The following is a 16,255-nucleotide window of genomic DNA, read 5'->3' as shown; positions in this document are numbered from 1 at the left end:
AAAAAAGTAGGCTATTCCTTGTTCCTCTTTTCCATCCCTCCTTCAGGTCTAGTCAAGATTGGAGCATGAGGATAAGTGTGAAATCGCTGCTGCAGACAAGACAGGGTGTAGTCACAGGGCTTATGACATGATTGTAGTTAGTCACACTAGGCCAACGTGACTGCTGCTATGGCTGAAAGAGGCCGGTTTGACGTGTTTGTGCCTCCTTGTTGTGTCTGTCCTGAGTCTGCCTCGCCATCATCTCTATTTTTCACATATCAAGGAGAGATGGAGCAGGGAGGACACTACATTTCTCTACTGAAATACACTGAAAATGCACCTGACATGTAGGCGTTTGTTTGGGCGGAAACTCACCAGTTTTCCCCTTTTTTTTATTATTTAACCCTCTCTGTGGCAATCCCTCTTTCCTCCACTGCTGTCACTGACAATCGGATGTGAAACTGTCATGTGCAGGTGTGGACGTGTGTGCGGATGGAAGGATGCTTCCTCCTCCTCGTTATCCTCCGTTTCATCTTTTTGCTCAGAGCCTAAAACATCCTCCTCTCCTCCTCAGCTCTGTTCTGTTTCTTTCCACAGGTGAATTCTCCCGCATCCTTTGTCTCTCGTCTACCACCCTCACCCCCCCTCCCCCTCTCCTTGCCTGCTGCTTTCCCAGAGAAGTCAACCTGTTATCGGCAGGGTCTATGAATAGCGCAGGGTTGGAGCTGCGACCCACTCACCTCCCTGACATAGCTCATGTCTTATGCATTGCTTCTGCATGTAGAATCTCTCAAGCGTTGTTTCTGCTGTTACTCGGCTGTAGTTCTGCTACAACGCCTAGTTTCCAGTATATGTGTGCAACACGAGAATATTAGAATAGAATTACATACCATATAATGCATTTAATGGTGCTTTGAATGTGCAGATTCAAGTATTTCTCAGTCCTTGGATAATGTGAACACAGTTAATTAACAGCAGACAGTTTATCTCAGTGTCTGAATGTTGGTGTCTCAGGTGATGTGCATCATCTTTCTGCTGCTCTTGAGCTGAAAGTGATTATGTGTGATGTCTCCTAATAAATAATTGCACTGATTTGCATTCAGCACACAATTTCTTCCCACTTTTCTGCCCCAGACTCCAGCACATACTGTATATTCACACTGCAGCTCAGCAGTCAGAGCTGCATATGCACACAGATGCGGCACAGAGATAAGTGTCCGCTGCCGTCGATGCCATCATTCTTCCTACGTTTGCTCCTGGAAATTCAGTTATGGCAAGATGTTTATTTCCCAAACACCGAAACCTGTTTACCATGCAGTGAGCAGCAGCATCATCCTCCCAGTGTTTCTCCTCTATGCCAGAGCTCCAATAATACACGAGGGACAAGGAGCTTAGCAGTGACAGCCCCAAATCCCTCTTTCCACAGCACTGATTTCTGGATTAAGGAGGGGAGATTTCCACACCTCTGAATTGTATTGTGTTACGGGGCTCACGCATCTTTTCATGCATCTTTTCTTCTGCGGTGTGCATCGAAATGGGAGCATTTCCTTATTTACACAGATTTAGAGCGATTCTGGATGGGGCATTGGGAGGCTATAACATGGATGAGATTTGAGGCAGGGAGAAGGTGGAGAATGAGAGTGATTATTGTGGTAAACCCCCTTTATGGGGGGATTTTGAGCTTCATAATAAACAGAACACCTAAACAGAGTGCTTATGGATATTTTGGTTCCTGAAAAGCATGTTAACTCAAGGCAGGGTGGATTTTTTTTGGCTCCAGGAGTGTCTAAATTCAAGCTGTGCCTTAAATCTGAACTCCTACTTTAGCTCGCCCATTACTTTGACAGATTTGGAAGCCACAAAAAGGGAATATTTTCATTCCAATGTGATAAAAACCCTCCTCCACTTTTTGGGCACTCCTTTTTTCCTCCCTCGCTCCTGTCCTCCAGGACCCTCCTCACACCCTTCGTCATTTTCCCTTCATTCCATTACCCAACACTGTTTTGACTTTACAGGTTCCGCATTCCTTCTCACAGCATACCGACCTGCTTACCGGACCGCCGGAAGAATTCCTGGCCTGTGATTATCCACTCATATTTCATTCACACACACACACACACACACACACACACACACACACAGAGGGCAATAAATTAATGGAATGGGCTGTACTCTTTTATTACCTCTGAAGAAAGGTTTATTGTTTCTTGTTGCAGGGGGTTGAACTGATTTACTGATACATTCCAAAATGTCCAAATGCCATTGATTTGCTTTTGAGTGATCAATCTAGAGAGATTTGTGTTTCTTTAACAGATGCCGTATGACAAGCAGGGTGTGTGTGTGTGTGTGTGTGTGTGTGTGTGTGTGTGTGTGTGTGTGTGTGTGTGTATGTGTATGTGTATGTGTATGTGTGTGTGTGTGTGTGTGTGTGTGTGTGTGTTGCGGTAATTTTCTTCTTTGTGTGCCAAATTAAACACAGCTTTATTGCGTGTTTATTTTACATTTACTGAGAAATTAACTTCTGAAGAGCAATTAATTAGGAGCCGGAAATTATTAAAATCTAAATCAATCAAACTGAAATTTCCCTCATGGTGCATCTGCAGATATGTATGTGCATTCGTAATGATTGCAAAACACACATTTTGTCAGAAAAACAGTAATTATTGCCTGAATGAATAAACAAATTAAACTGGTTCATGTATCTAGAGCAGATACATTAATACATTTATGCACATGTGCATGCACAAGCTAACAACACGACACACACACACACAACACAGACCAGTTGGCAGTGGGTGTTAATTGTGTTGGGCCTCAGGGCAAAAATAACATTGAACCAAAGACAGACAGCGTTTGTTGTGTCTTTCAGTAGCCTACGCCTTTCTGTCAAGACTAAATGACATCATGTTACAGTTATAAATCACCCCTTTCTTAATGCAATAATTATTACTAATTATATGTTATAAACATTATGGAAAAGATATTCATACTCTTCTTTTGTTCAAAATGTCTTTATTTTCTTAAGTACAGCCTAAATCCCCCAGTGAATCCCAATAGACAGTGTTTTCATGACTATATGACTGTTAATTGCTAATTAGGCTGGTGTAGCAACAGACCCCTGTGTGAGGTGATAGCACTGTGTCGGTGTACACAGAATAATTACAATGAAAGGTGTTGTAGGAGCGTGTTAACATCTGCTCCCCGTGTGGCTGTAAGACAAGAAAAGGTTTATGAGAGGAGCTCTCACAGATGTGACAGGTTGTACATTTTCTTCAGTACAGTCGATACAGAGATTTTATATCAAGAACTGAGAGAATGTTTTATTGTATTAATCTTTTCATAAATTTTCCCTCCTTCACATAGAAGCTTATACAATAACTACCTGTATTATTTAAAGGACATTGCATTATTTAACTGTATATATGTTTTTCCGGGTGTATGTACACGTTTTGGTTACTTTTTCTTTATTTACAGGTGCAATGTTTGGGGAAAAGTAAAATGTCAACATTTGTCTACATTCTCGGCAGGCATTTTGAGTTATGAAAACAAATGAAAAGTGATACAAATATAATTTGTAAAAATATCAATATATTTCCTGCATGTTACTGCAGCACAGCTACATATACATATATATACATACATATCTCATACAGTACAAAGTGTTTCTCATTCCAGAGACATCAGCTAGAACTTAATGTACTTAATGTACTGTGTGCGTGTGTGTGTGCACGTGTGACAGTCAGGAATTTAGTGAAGCCAAAAACAAAATGTCACGCAAGTAACCAGTAATACAGGATTGTTTTACAAGCTTAAGAACAACAAAGATCTTCTCATGAAATTTATGCAACACGCTGCTGTTGTCTTGTGGCTCTCATGCACACATCCCCCAATGTTCTTCTTAACTCACTGCCTACGTAAAGCATGTGTGTGAGTTTGAGGTTTGGGACTGCAGCGCGCTGAAAAGCTTGTCTGTGGGTTGAACTATTCAGAAAACACATGTTGGTCTAATGGATTTAATATGGTTGTAAATTACAGTCAACAGAGTGCTGGAGCATCAGTACCACTCACATGGAAATGAGCACTACTTGAGTGCCTTTTAACGCCATATTCAAAGCTTCATCATTGGTTAGTGTGTGTGTGTAGCATCTTCATTTCCATGCATCTTTCAGCAGACTATGAGTGTGTTTGTGGTCAGTAATGTCTTTGCTCATTCTTTATCTTTCATATTCATACTTTCTCTTATGAATTATTTTCCATCGTACATTTCAAGCTTTGTTTCATACACACTTCAGATATCTTGTCAGTCTATGATTCATTTCACACTTCATTTTGATACATTATCTAAATATTCAAACAATTACTTAACAAAAATAGTTAAAGCCTCCAGCTTGGAATTTGAGTTGCAATTTGCCCTTTATGTCTCAACTCATAACCTACATCAGTAATATTTCTGAAAGCTTTTGGGATCTGTTTCTGTCCATTAATACACCATAACACAGAAGTTTATTCATTCATGTAAGTGATATGTTAACAGTAATTCTTCCAAAGCAGAGCTATTGGATATATGCATGTGTGCGATGTTTGCCTGTAGGTGTGTGTGTGCATGTGAGAATATGTGCATGTGCATGAGTGAGTGTGTGTGCATTTAAACTGTTGATCGTGCAAATGGTGGCAGCATGCAGGCAGATTTTAACCTGCGCCTCTGCCTCATTAGGCCTGCCTCCGTTGCCATGGTTGTCTATTAGAGCAGCGGAGATTAAAGACTAATTTACATGTGAAAGAAGGGAGAGATAGAGAGAGAGAGAGAGAGAGAGAGAGAGAGAGAGAGAGAGAGAGAGAGAGACCGCACTCTACACACTTCAGTGTATTCTGGAAAAGAGGGTCAGATAGGGCTCAGGCAAATGTTTGCAGAAGCTTTGACCAACATTTTGACCTTTTACATATATCTATGTGTGTTACAGACTACAGTTCTAAATTTGACGAACTTTTAGCCCTAAGTGTGCGTAAAAACATATAGTCTTGAGAGTCCTTGTGGCTTGTGGTCTATGACACACACAACATGTTATCACAATCTTTGTTGCAAGTGAACTATCTCGCTCTGTTGCCATGTTTCCTGTCTCTCTCTAGTTTCAAATAAACAGCAAATGCCCCCAAAAAGCTTTAAAAATTATTTATATTAAATGCATTTATCTTTATATTTAAAGTTTTAAATCTTCCTAATATTAATGTTATGTTATGTGTACACAGTATGAGGCAGGTGGAATTTTTGCATACCGTATGTAGGCCAACATCTGCCATCCTGTCATACCTGATCCTCTGAGAAAGAAAGAGAAATGTGGGAAGAAGTGAACATGGAAAATATTTAACACAGAAGTGACCCTTCGAGGAAAGGAAAGGCTGTGACATGTAATCATTTTTGCTTGTTTGCATCAGCTTGTTGTTCAGAGATCTGCAAGGTGGACTTAATAACTTTGATCGTGGTATTACTGAGGCTGTTCGTGGTAGGCATGAGTCACCTCCTCTCTCTCTCTTTCTCTTTTATGTTTTTGATGAACCAAAGCAGGAAAGGCAAAGTAGAGCAGTTTGTTTCACTCTGACTCACTCCACCACGGTGGCTTTGACCAAAACAAGCCCTTTGCGGCAACCTAGTCAGTCTCTGAACTTACGCTGCACAACTGAACTGTGAATCTGCTATTGCTCAGAAAGGCAACAACTTCGAAAAAATACACCAATTCGCAGAATAAGTCTGATGTTTTACTAAAACTGAAGATCGACAAAAAAAGAGCCACGTATCGCCTTCATGTTATCAATCCACACAGGCAGTGCACAAAACTCACAATAGCCTCTCCCAGCAGAGAGTCTGCTAGCCATATTTTAAATTCCTAATAAGCCAAGTCTGTGTGGGCTACAGGCAGCAACAGACAGCAAAGAGAGAATCTTCTCTATGAATATTAATGTGTGGTACAGGGGGAGGTTGAGGGGCAGGGAGGGTGGGGAACCAAAAGCCTCCTCCAAATCCTTCGCAGATAAACTGAGAGGGAAAGAGAGATGATTACATGCATGGTTTTTCACAGGGCTCCCCCAAATCTCATTTTCTGTAGTGCATTTTAATGGGATCCCCGCACACACCTCAGCCAGCTAAGTCTCTGGATGCTGCCGTTAAGAGAGGGGGCCGATAAATTCCCAGCTCCCGTGAATTTTTTATGCAGAGCCACGAGGGCTAGCCATGGCATAAGGTTTTGTCTTTTTTTTTTATTTTGAGGAAAACTGGAGCCATGTTGACCTTTTGTCTTTGTAATGTGGTGTATGTATCACTGTCATTTAAATACACGCCTCAGACAATGGAGAGCTTGCGAGAGATGGATGAGATGAGGCGATGAAATGGGAATCAAAGTCATTCTCGGCTGCAGATGATGGAAGAGGTCACTGCGTACAGGCCCAGAGGGAAAAAGATTAGGACATATGTGTGACATGAAGACATGAAGGAAAATTTGTTCATATGAAGAAGAATGGGCCGCGTTTGATGTAGTATTTGAAGGCTTTTCATAATTAACATCACAGTATTTAGGAATTGTGCAACAAAAATAGCCAGCATGGACCTGTAGTCTCTATGAAGTCACATGTCACATGACATGACTTCCTGTTTTGAAATCTAAGACCCAGACATTGATCTCCGTCCCCTCTCTGTCCGTCTTGTGTTTATTGCTGATAGCCATCAGGGTGACCAGAGTACACACGAGGGACTGTTTAATTACACACTCTTTCTCCACGTGTCCATCAATAATCCAACTGATGCAATCATTCATGTGGCCATTTCAATCAATACCTTCAATAGAAATGCAGTCAGACTCTGGGGTCATGTGACAGAGACTTTATAGCATCATTACTCCGGTCATTTTACTATCTGGAGTTTACCGGCCACTTACTATCAATCTGTTGGTTAAATGGGGCCATTCATTAGACTTTATGTAGCGGCTGCACTCTCTGCACAAACATTAGCAGCTTTAGAAAGAGTCTGAAGCTCCTCAGTTTCTTCAGGAGTGAAAATTTGTTTAGTTAAAGATGACAGAAAACATTATACGTTAGTGTATATAAGTTAACAAGTCTAATTTCAATTTTAAAACAAGCCAGTTCTCTTTCAATGTTGCGGGTTCATTTGGCTCAAGTTAACTGTTGACTGTTTCGTGTGCAGTAATCAAAGTTATTCTCAAATGTTATACGCAAAATTGTTGCATTTTCAGTGTATGTGTGCACTCCCGCTGTATTTGTGCACCCACCCGTTCCAGCTGCTATTTTTTCTTTTAGTTTTCACTCTTTCTAATCTCATTCCCGGGGGCGCACCTACCCCCTTGTGCTTTTAACAGCATCATTTTTCTGAAGTGGCTCCTCTCAAGAAAAAAGCAGCCACATTACGGGACTTCAGGGAGACATCTAGAGCTGGTATTGTCTTGAGGAAGCACTTTGGCTGAGATGTCGCCACTTGGGTAGAGCGGGTGTGGGAATAATTGTAATGTGTGCAGAATCATTCTGTTTCCTCACAACCATGAAGCAAAAATTGGTTTTCTGATCAGAAGGCCTTTGAGTGTTCATAGAAGCCTGCAGAAAAAAGATTGTAATTGTGTATGTGGTGCTAAAACAGCCTTGTTCTTCTCCTCGGCTTTCCAACATGTGCTCATAGCTCATTGTGTGTGTGTGCTGAGCTGAGCTGGTATAAACAACACAATCTGGCAGTTCTGCAGAAATATGAGCTAGCAGATGACAAGTTGTATGATAAAGAGGATGGTGTGTGTGGTTGTGTGTGTTTAGTGAGAAGTGTCTGTGTTTGCACTTTAATGCATGATAACAAGAAAGACTGCTTTAGTGTCTGTAGTGTGAGTGTATGCAAGGATGGCTTGTGGAATATGGCCCGTCTAAGGGTCTGACCAGTCTTGGGGGACATGAGGCCCTTTTTTCCCCCATAGCCTCCTTGGTTTTGTCTCTGTAGCCTCCACCATTGTTTAAAGCGGTTCAGTGTGATTTTATCTGGAATTTTGCTGTCCTCTTTCACCATAAGTCACCTCTCTTTTTAATCTGTGCGCAGCATCCAGATAAAAGAAGAAGCTTTTACTCGCTCTTTACATAAACTTGACTTTATTTTTGTCCCAATCAGCTATTGAATGTTTTGCCCCACTGACATTGAAAGGACATCTAGAGTGACAAAAAACCTAAGAGCCATCCTTTATGTGCATGGAAATGTGCATTCACTTCTGCCCGGGCATGTGTAAAGTCAGATTCAGTGGGAAGATAGAAAGGTGTGAGTGTGAGCTCAGCTTCTGTGCTCACTCTTGAGCTCAAAAGTGTTAGATTAACATCGCACATCCCAGCCCTCTCTCATCCACTGCTCTGATAGACTCGACCCAGTCAGTACAGCTTCTACAGATGAATATGTGTGTGTGTTTTCGTGTGTGTGTTTTCGTGTGTGTGTGTGTGTGTGTGTGTGCGCGCGCGCCCGCACGCACGCTAGGAAAAAGCCCATGAAACTGTGATCTCTTCCATAATTCACTTTTAGCCACGGCGCCGGTGAGTATCTGTATGTGTGACTTTATGCGCGTGTGTGCAGTGTGTATGAACTTATACACACACAGTGTATGTGTGCAGTGTGCAAAGGTGTGAAGAGTGACACAATGCTGTCTACAAAATAACACTTCAGCTCTTCATCAGCCACTGTGGTGTGTTTATGTGTGTGTGTGTGTGTGTGTGTGTGTGTGTGTGTGTGTGTGTGTGTGTGTGTGTGGTGTGTAGTAGGTTTGTGTGCCTGCCTGTGTGCTTTTGTTTGTTTGTTTGTGTGTATGCTTGGAGGTTTGCAAGGTTTATTTTCAGCATATGTGTGCAAAAACGCTTTGTTGGAGCCATTTCCAGTCCCTCAGATCAATGAAAACACAAATAAGAGGCTCATCAGGTTTGATCTGACTGTATTCACACTGAGAAGAACTGGATCTCACTGACAGCTTGTTAGTCATCCGGTCTTCTCAGGCTGTGCAAACACAAAAGAGGCTCTTTGAAAACGAGCCCCAGCCTCAACCCAAGGAGTTTGGCGAGAGCTTCAGCCTGACGAGGGCTCTCCAACTTGGGACACAAGGAAGACAACCTTCCCTTTGTCAGTGTGGGAGCGTGGGTAAAGCTGAACAGTCACAAACTGTTACTTCAGCCGTCACCGTATCTGGATGTGAAGTGTTACTCCCTTATTTCCCACCCACAGCATCCACATCCTTTCTCACTCAAAGGCTATCGGCTGCAGTGGTGGTGGAGGTAGAGGCGGGAGTGATTAAGCAGGATTTTCTGTCAATCCTCAACCCTCCTCCTCCTCCTCCTTCTCCTCCTTCTCCTCCAGCAAAGCTAGGTTCGCAACACTTCAGAGAATGGTGAGTCATTGAGGGATTGCCAGCTGTGTCAGAGATAAAGACGATGGAGGAGGCTCTGAGTGACAGAATGGAAAGTGTAAACACAGAGGACCTCAGGGCGTCTTGTCTTCTGACATCTGTCTCTTTTCTCCCTGTGGTTTTTGTCTTTGCTGGTGGTTGGTGGAGATTAATTTCCTTGTTTTCCTTGAATTCTCTCCTCCTGTCATTCTCTCATTCCTTCCTGTAAAACCCCTCCGTTCTGAAGAAAAAAACCAACAGCATTCCTCTGTGTAACCATTCCTGTCTTCTCTGCCCAGTAGGAAACTGCTGTCCAATCCATAAGTCATGATAACAACCGTCTTCCTCCCTCCCTCCTACACTCACACACACGCACACACATACATACACACACACACACACACACTCACACACACACACACACACACTGTAACACAGGCAATGGAAAACCTCCTCCTTGTTCAGAGCATGATGTCAGACGTCTGCTAGCTGACAGGTCCTGCCATGGGAAAAACATACATAAGTGTGTTTAAGTGTGTGTGCACACACCACAGGGGCCTTGCAGGCACATCAGTGTACTCGTCCTCATGCTCTACATGAGTGTAAGCACACACTAAATACACAGATGCATTTGAACTGCACACACACGACAGGAAGCCTGTTAAGAAAAAAAACCCTCATTTTAAAAGGATGCAGTGGATTTATTCCTTGATTTCAGAAGGCAAATCTCATGGTGTGACATAATGATTATAAGAAATTTTGCATTCAACTCCATAAATGGCATGAATGATTAAACATTTATTTTTATAATGCAGTTTAAAAGTCCATCTATTCATTTTTGCCAGAACTCCACTCCAATTTGGCCTCCTATCATTTAGGCCGCTCTATCAAATGCCCACTCTCCCCGTATGGCCTGCGTTATTGATTTGCCATTATGTTGCATGGGGGAGAAAATCCATGGCTCTCCCTTTAAATAACCATCACATGAGGACAAGAGAGATATATCATGGAGAAACCATATCGAATTGGAACACATGGGACGCGCGGTGTAAGCGAGGCAATCTTCTCTGTGTGTCTTATGTCTGACAGAGACGGAGCTGGTGAATTATGTTAAGCTTTGCTGAATCAGGCTTTTCTAGAAACCCTGATCTGTGTGTGCAGTTGTTGTGAGGGATTCCTCTTCATATAGAGGCTCTAACGATAAATCTGCACATATTCATATCACTCAATAACCATGGTTTTGGTTGATGTAGACAACTTATAAACTGGGTTACATTCAAGCCGGAAAGTTCATTCTTGACCTTGGAAATCGTTTGACAAAAGGAATCTGAACTTAAGGTGCACTTACTGTGTTTCTCCTGAGGTCAGATGGAGTTGGGAGTTTGGTTTTAAGTCTGTCTTTGACAATATACATGCCCGTATTGATAATGAAAGAGTTACTGATTGCTGTAGTTGTTCTGCCTCTCAATACAGGCTGTGAGTGTTGTTTTAAGAAAGCAACCTTTAGTTTTGTCAGACAATAATGCATTTTTGAGTTTTTGAGAAATGGCTTTTAAAAGTATATTTCTAGTCAAACAAACCCAAACATAAATTGTTTTTCAGCCCACAAAGGAACACTAAATCCCCCTGAAAACTTTGTTATCTATAAAATTGACTATTCATATCCAGTTAGCCACAATCAAATCTGCTTAATCCCAACTGTTTGGGTGTGGTATAATCAGATTTGACTGACATTGGAAAAGAACCAAAGCAAACTGCCCCACTAAATATCGGAATGTCAGGTTCTGATTCAAATGATGCTAAATCCTGATTGGTACACGGACATATGTCACCTCTTCCCACTTGAGCCAAACCAGCAAGAAGAGCACACAGACAGAAATATCTTGAGAAAAATAACCAAAACTGTGTGTCAGACCCCATTGCTCACTGCAAGAGGCCAACTGTGAAAATAAGGACCTTTAAATCCTTAAACTGGAACAGAAAACTTGCCAGAATTATGTTTTTTTTACCAGATAGATGCAACATACTGAGTGTAAATATGTTCATGTGTAGAGGTCTCTGCATGTGTGAGCTTTTATGTGATGATTGGTCTGTTAGTTTGCACCACTTGGAGAGTAAGAATCTCTCTTTGTGTTATGTGTAAGCACATCATCTAATGCATGACTGTACACACACGCTGTGACAACAGCATAAAGGGACAATACAGGACATGCAGCAGACAAAGAGCTGTCTGTGCTGCTGTGTTCAGGAAGAGGCCTGTTTCGCTGTGATGTGGTGAGCTGCAGTACCTGTGACACACACCGAGTTCCTGTGTTGAATATATGATGTCTGGTGCACGTGGCAGGGTGATGAGTGACACACACAGCACTGGCTCTGCCTGTATGAGTCCTGACAGGCTTGCCGTAGGCCATCGGTGTGGGAGTGAGAGGTGATTAGGCAGTCATGTGGGTTTTATGGCTTATTGTCTGAAAAGTTCTCTATAATGCAGGATGGTTTTATTCAAATATAAATTCACACAATGGATAAACAGCCTGAGTTAGTGAGACTGAGTTTTATTTCTGAAATCGGAGCCTGAAAAAAAGACAAAGAAGGAAAAACAACATGAGCTTGAAAACAATAGATAATACTGAGCTGTAAAGTCTTTGTTTATATTGCGATTTAAAACTGCAGCGGACGGCAGTTTCTGTCACCTTTTTTTTTCAGAAAATAGCTCAATTATCTCTCTAAATTTAATACAAATCTTAAATCCCTGTTGTGCTCTTTGCTCAAGTAAAGAAAGCTTGCTTTATCTCTCAGCTCCTCCTCTGAAGCTCCTTCTCTTTGCTCTCCACACAGCCAATCAAAACCCCAAAGTGAATTATGATTAAAAAAAAAAAAGGCAAACGCCCGCCTGGTTGAATTTCCATATAGATAGACGGGCACATTAAACTTGTCTATCTGCAAGCTCACTGTCCGTTTTTCCTCTTATTACATTTTGATGGAGAGATGGCCGCTTCATCTACATTATCAACTTGCAACACCCCCTTTACCCCTCCTTGCTCTGTTTCTATCTGCCCTGGACACTTGATTGGTTCTGCACCGGTGTTGACCCCATAAAGAGGAACCAGGTTTTTTTTTCCTGTCATGGTTTGTTGTGTTCATTTGTAATCTTGAGGTTGTTATTGCTCAATCTGGCCTTTTCTTCTTCCAGTAAAAGCTACAGTTCATGATTCCTCAACGGTGAGGAAAAAAGGGGAAGAAGGGGAGAAAAAAAAAGAAAAAGAAAGACGGCTCCTCATCATGGTGCTTCCAGGCTTACATGTAAATTAAAACGCAATTAAAAACAGGCAAATAAGCTGTTCCCTGGAGATGGGGAAGGGAAGAGGGAGGGGTGGAGGGAAAAAAAAGCGAGAAAAGGGCTCTCAGGATAAGGGCCTGCGTCACTCATCATTAGCATGGCATTAGACTGAAGGGAGCTAAATCTGAACACTGGGTCACAGGCACATTTAGTAGGAGCTGTGTCTGCTACTGTGAGGTCTCCACGCCAATGAAAATAACCACACCAGCTTGTGCAAAGGCAAATCATTTCTGCCTTCAATTGGAGAAAAATCCACACAATTATTCAGTGGATTATTCAGCCATTGTTCTCCGAGGCGTATGCCATTGTGTGCTTACTATTGTACTACATGAGCAAGCTCACTATTGTGATTTCCTGCACAAAGCTGTGGAGTATCTATCATTGATGGCAGGGAATAAATAATTTCAACATACAGTAACAATGTGCTGCATGCGAGAACAGGAAGCTGCCCTCCCAGCAGTCAAACATCCATGCTGTTCTCCTCGCCTATTGCGCTGCAGCTCAATACTGTATCGACAAGTCGTGCATTCAGCCGCATTCTGCCAGAATTCCACTGCACCACCTCCTTCCTCCTCCCCTGGCCTCGGCCCTCACCCCTACCACCCCCCTGTAAGGCTGGTAGGCCCCCCTTCCTCCTTTTCCGTCTCTCACAGGCTCCCCCACCTCCTGCTCAGGCTCCTGGGTAGAGTGGGGATCAATGGGGGAAGCGTATGGTGGTGGTGGAAGAGGAGGTGGTGGGGGTGAACCCCACACGACGGCAGCCTTGCAGGCAAGCAGGCGGTGGGGCGCAAAGGGGAAGAGTAGGGAGGGAGGGAGGGAGGGAGGGAGAGAAGGAGGGGAGAAGAGCCCACCCTGGCAGAGGAGCACCCCTCTCTGCAGACCTGTCGCCTTGGTGCAACAATGGCCCTGACAATGACACTGGAGGAGGAATTTCCGTTGCCCCCCTCACCACCACACACACACACACACACACACACACACACACACACACACACACCTCCCCACCCCATCTTCATAGTGCATTAAAATCTGCAGCGCCAAGATGAATGGCCTCCTAATAGCTTTCATTTGTTACAATTATCATAATTAAACATATGTCAGGGGCAGACAAAGGAGACGGGAGATTTCTGTGTTAGCACCTGAAGCAGAACCCCTTCTGCAGGCACTGGAAAGGGATCACTATTGTTACAGCATAATTAGCTTGAATAGACTTGTATATTGTAATCATGCAGCATATTTACTGTAGCTAATTAAAGGGCTTCTGTTTAAGTAATTCAGTGAGTTTCCATCTTCTGTTAACCTCCATTCTTGTGTCTCCTTTGCCATTTGTGTGCATGTTTCATCTGTATGTCCACGCTACATCAGCCTGTTTGATACTGGAGCTTAATGACCGCCTGCTGAGCGCCGTGAGAATGGCTGTAGGGCCCTCTTAACATTTTTTTGTAATACCCCCCTCCTTCTCCTCCTCTCCACCCTGTCCTTGCATTCTGTCCCTTAAACCAATCAACTCTTTCTTCCTCATCGCTATGGAGGAATGAATTGGATGCTTGGCCATGGCCGATGCAGAAACCTTTCTTTCCTCTCTCTCCCTGCCTCCTTTTTGTCTCTCTCATCTTCCCTCTGCTCCTCTTTCCACCACACCTTTTTTTTTTGGCTGTCCCCTGGCACTCTGCATCAATCATACTTTCCCAAGCTTCCCTCCTCCTTTCTCCTCATCTCTCTCCCATTCCCTCAGTTGGCACTCCTGGCACGGTGGGTGGCGGGTGCCAAGGAGGGGAGGCCTCCTGGCTTTCCCCATCCACCATTTTGTGGATTGCTGCTGCTGCTGAGAGAGAGAGCCAGCTGTGTGCATGAAGTGTGTGTGTGTGTGTGTGTGTGTGTGTGTGTGTGTGTGTGTGTGTGTGAAAATGGGAGAATGAAAAAAGAAATTGCAGTGAAAAAAAAAGTCACAAGATTGAGCTTTATGTGCCTCCCTGCTGAGACCGGACCAGAGATCAGGACTAAGTCCTGACCCTGGCCCTCCTACATGCACACATTTACACCCACATAAATATACTCCACAAACATTCTTTCAATCACTAACAATCATCCCTCTTTCCACTGCTTAACTGTGTGGAAACCACGCAAGACAACCTCCTTTACACACAGAAAAAAAGTTTGCAGTTTTGAAGAAACTATATTTCCTGCTTTTATAGGTCTCAGATAAATATATTTAATATATAATTACATATATCTATAAAGGTTTGGCACACACAAGAACAGCCTTGTTGTTTAAATAAAATGACGCCATAGGTTGTTTGAAAAGAGTCCCTTCAGGAGATAAAAAACAGACTGGTTGACCCTGAGTTTATCCTCATGCTTTAGATAACAGCTCATTTGACCTTGCCGGGCTGCAGCAAGGACAAAATAAACGTTGAAAGGTTTCTGCAAAAGCACTCATGGAACATTAAAAAAAATAAAAATAAACAAGTCTACAAATTCAACTCCAGAAATTGCAAGACAAGGACAGTTTTGAAAGATATATGAACATTTACAAAGTTGTCTGTGTTTGTTGTTCATTTAGAGACATTTTCACACCACAAATAACTGCGTAGAAATCTGAATAAATACATTAGAAGACTATCTGCGCTGTATTGAGCAGTTTTCACAACTATTTCTCAACCAAACGACCTGAGCGGCGCCGGTAGATTTAGTTTAAAAACCTCAATTTCTTCTGTCTCTTTTTTTATTTGTCTGAAGAGTTTGCTTTTATCCGTCGGCAATCGAATCTCTCTGGGGAAAAAAAGGTTTGAATAGTCAACCAGTCGCGAACTTTTATCAGCATCTTGAATGTAAAAAGTCACAGGTGAGGTGAACAAGTGCAAAAAAGGGACACCAGAAGTCACCAGAGCGCATTCCTGGGAGGACGCGCAGAACTGGGATCAACAAGACTGTAAATACTCCACATTTATAAAGAAGGAGATAAGATTGTTGTGAAGACATATCTTAGTGCAAATGATTCGGTCTGGATATGAGAACTTCTACTGATTAACGAGGAGCTTCTGGCAGTATGGATCTCACATTCAGCTCCCCCAGAAAACCAATTTCAGATTAAAAAAATATATTTTTAAAGCGCGAACGAATGGTTTCTAATTCCTCAAACCTTCATACTTGATGTCTGTTAATTAAGAAAAGCCCTTCACCCTGCGTGTGGTGACGCTGTTTCACGTGGCAAACGATTGAAGCCCACTCTGATAAAAGTCTATTGATTTTGGAAGTATTTCCAAATACAATTCAGGTTGTATTATATCGAGCTGTGATCTGATCGCGCCGACAGTCTGAGTCAGAGGATTTTCTAAATGATAATCTGTGTTGACGCAGATTGCAGGCGTCATTCCTGTCAGTACAAACACTAAAGGATACATAATTTGTATTTTGGGTACCTGGTTGAGTAAACAGAGCTGACACGTCGAGCTCCAATTATTTATTTTTTTGGGTTGCTTTGTAAAGCTTTCAGACCTTTCTGCTTTTGAATATGCATTTCGATTCGATGAGATCGATA

Source organism: Dicentrarchus labrax, unplaced genomic scaffold, assembly GCF_905237075.1.
Source record: "Dicentrarchus labrax unplaced genomic scaffold, dlabrax2021, whole genome shotgun sequence".
Lineage (NCBI taxonomy): Eukaryota > Metazoa > Chordata > Actinopteri > Moronidae > Dicentrarchus > Dicentrarchus labrax.
Note: the sequence above shows the minus strand (reverse complement) of the source record.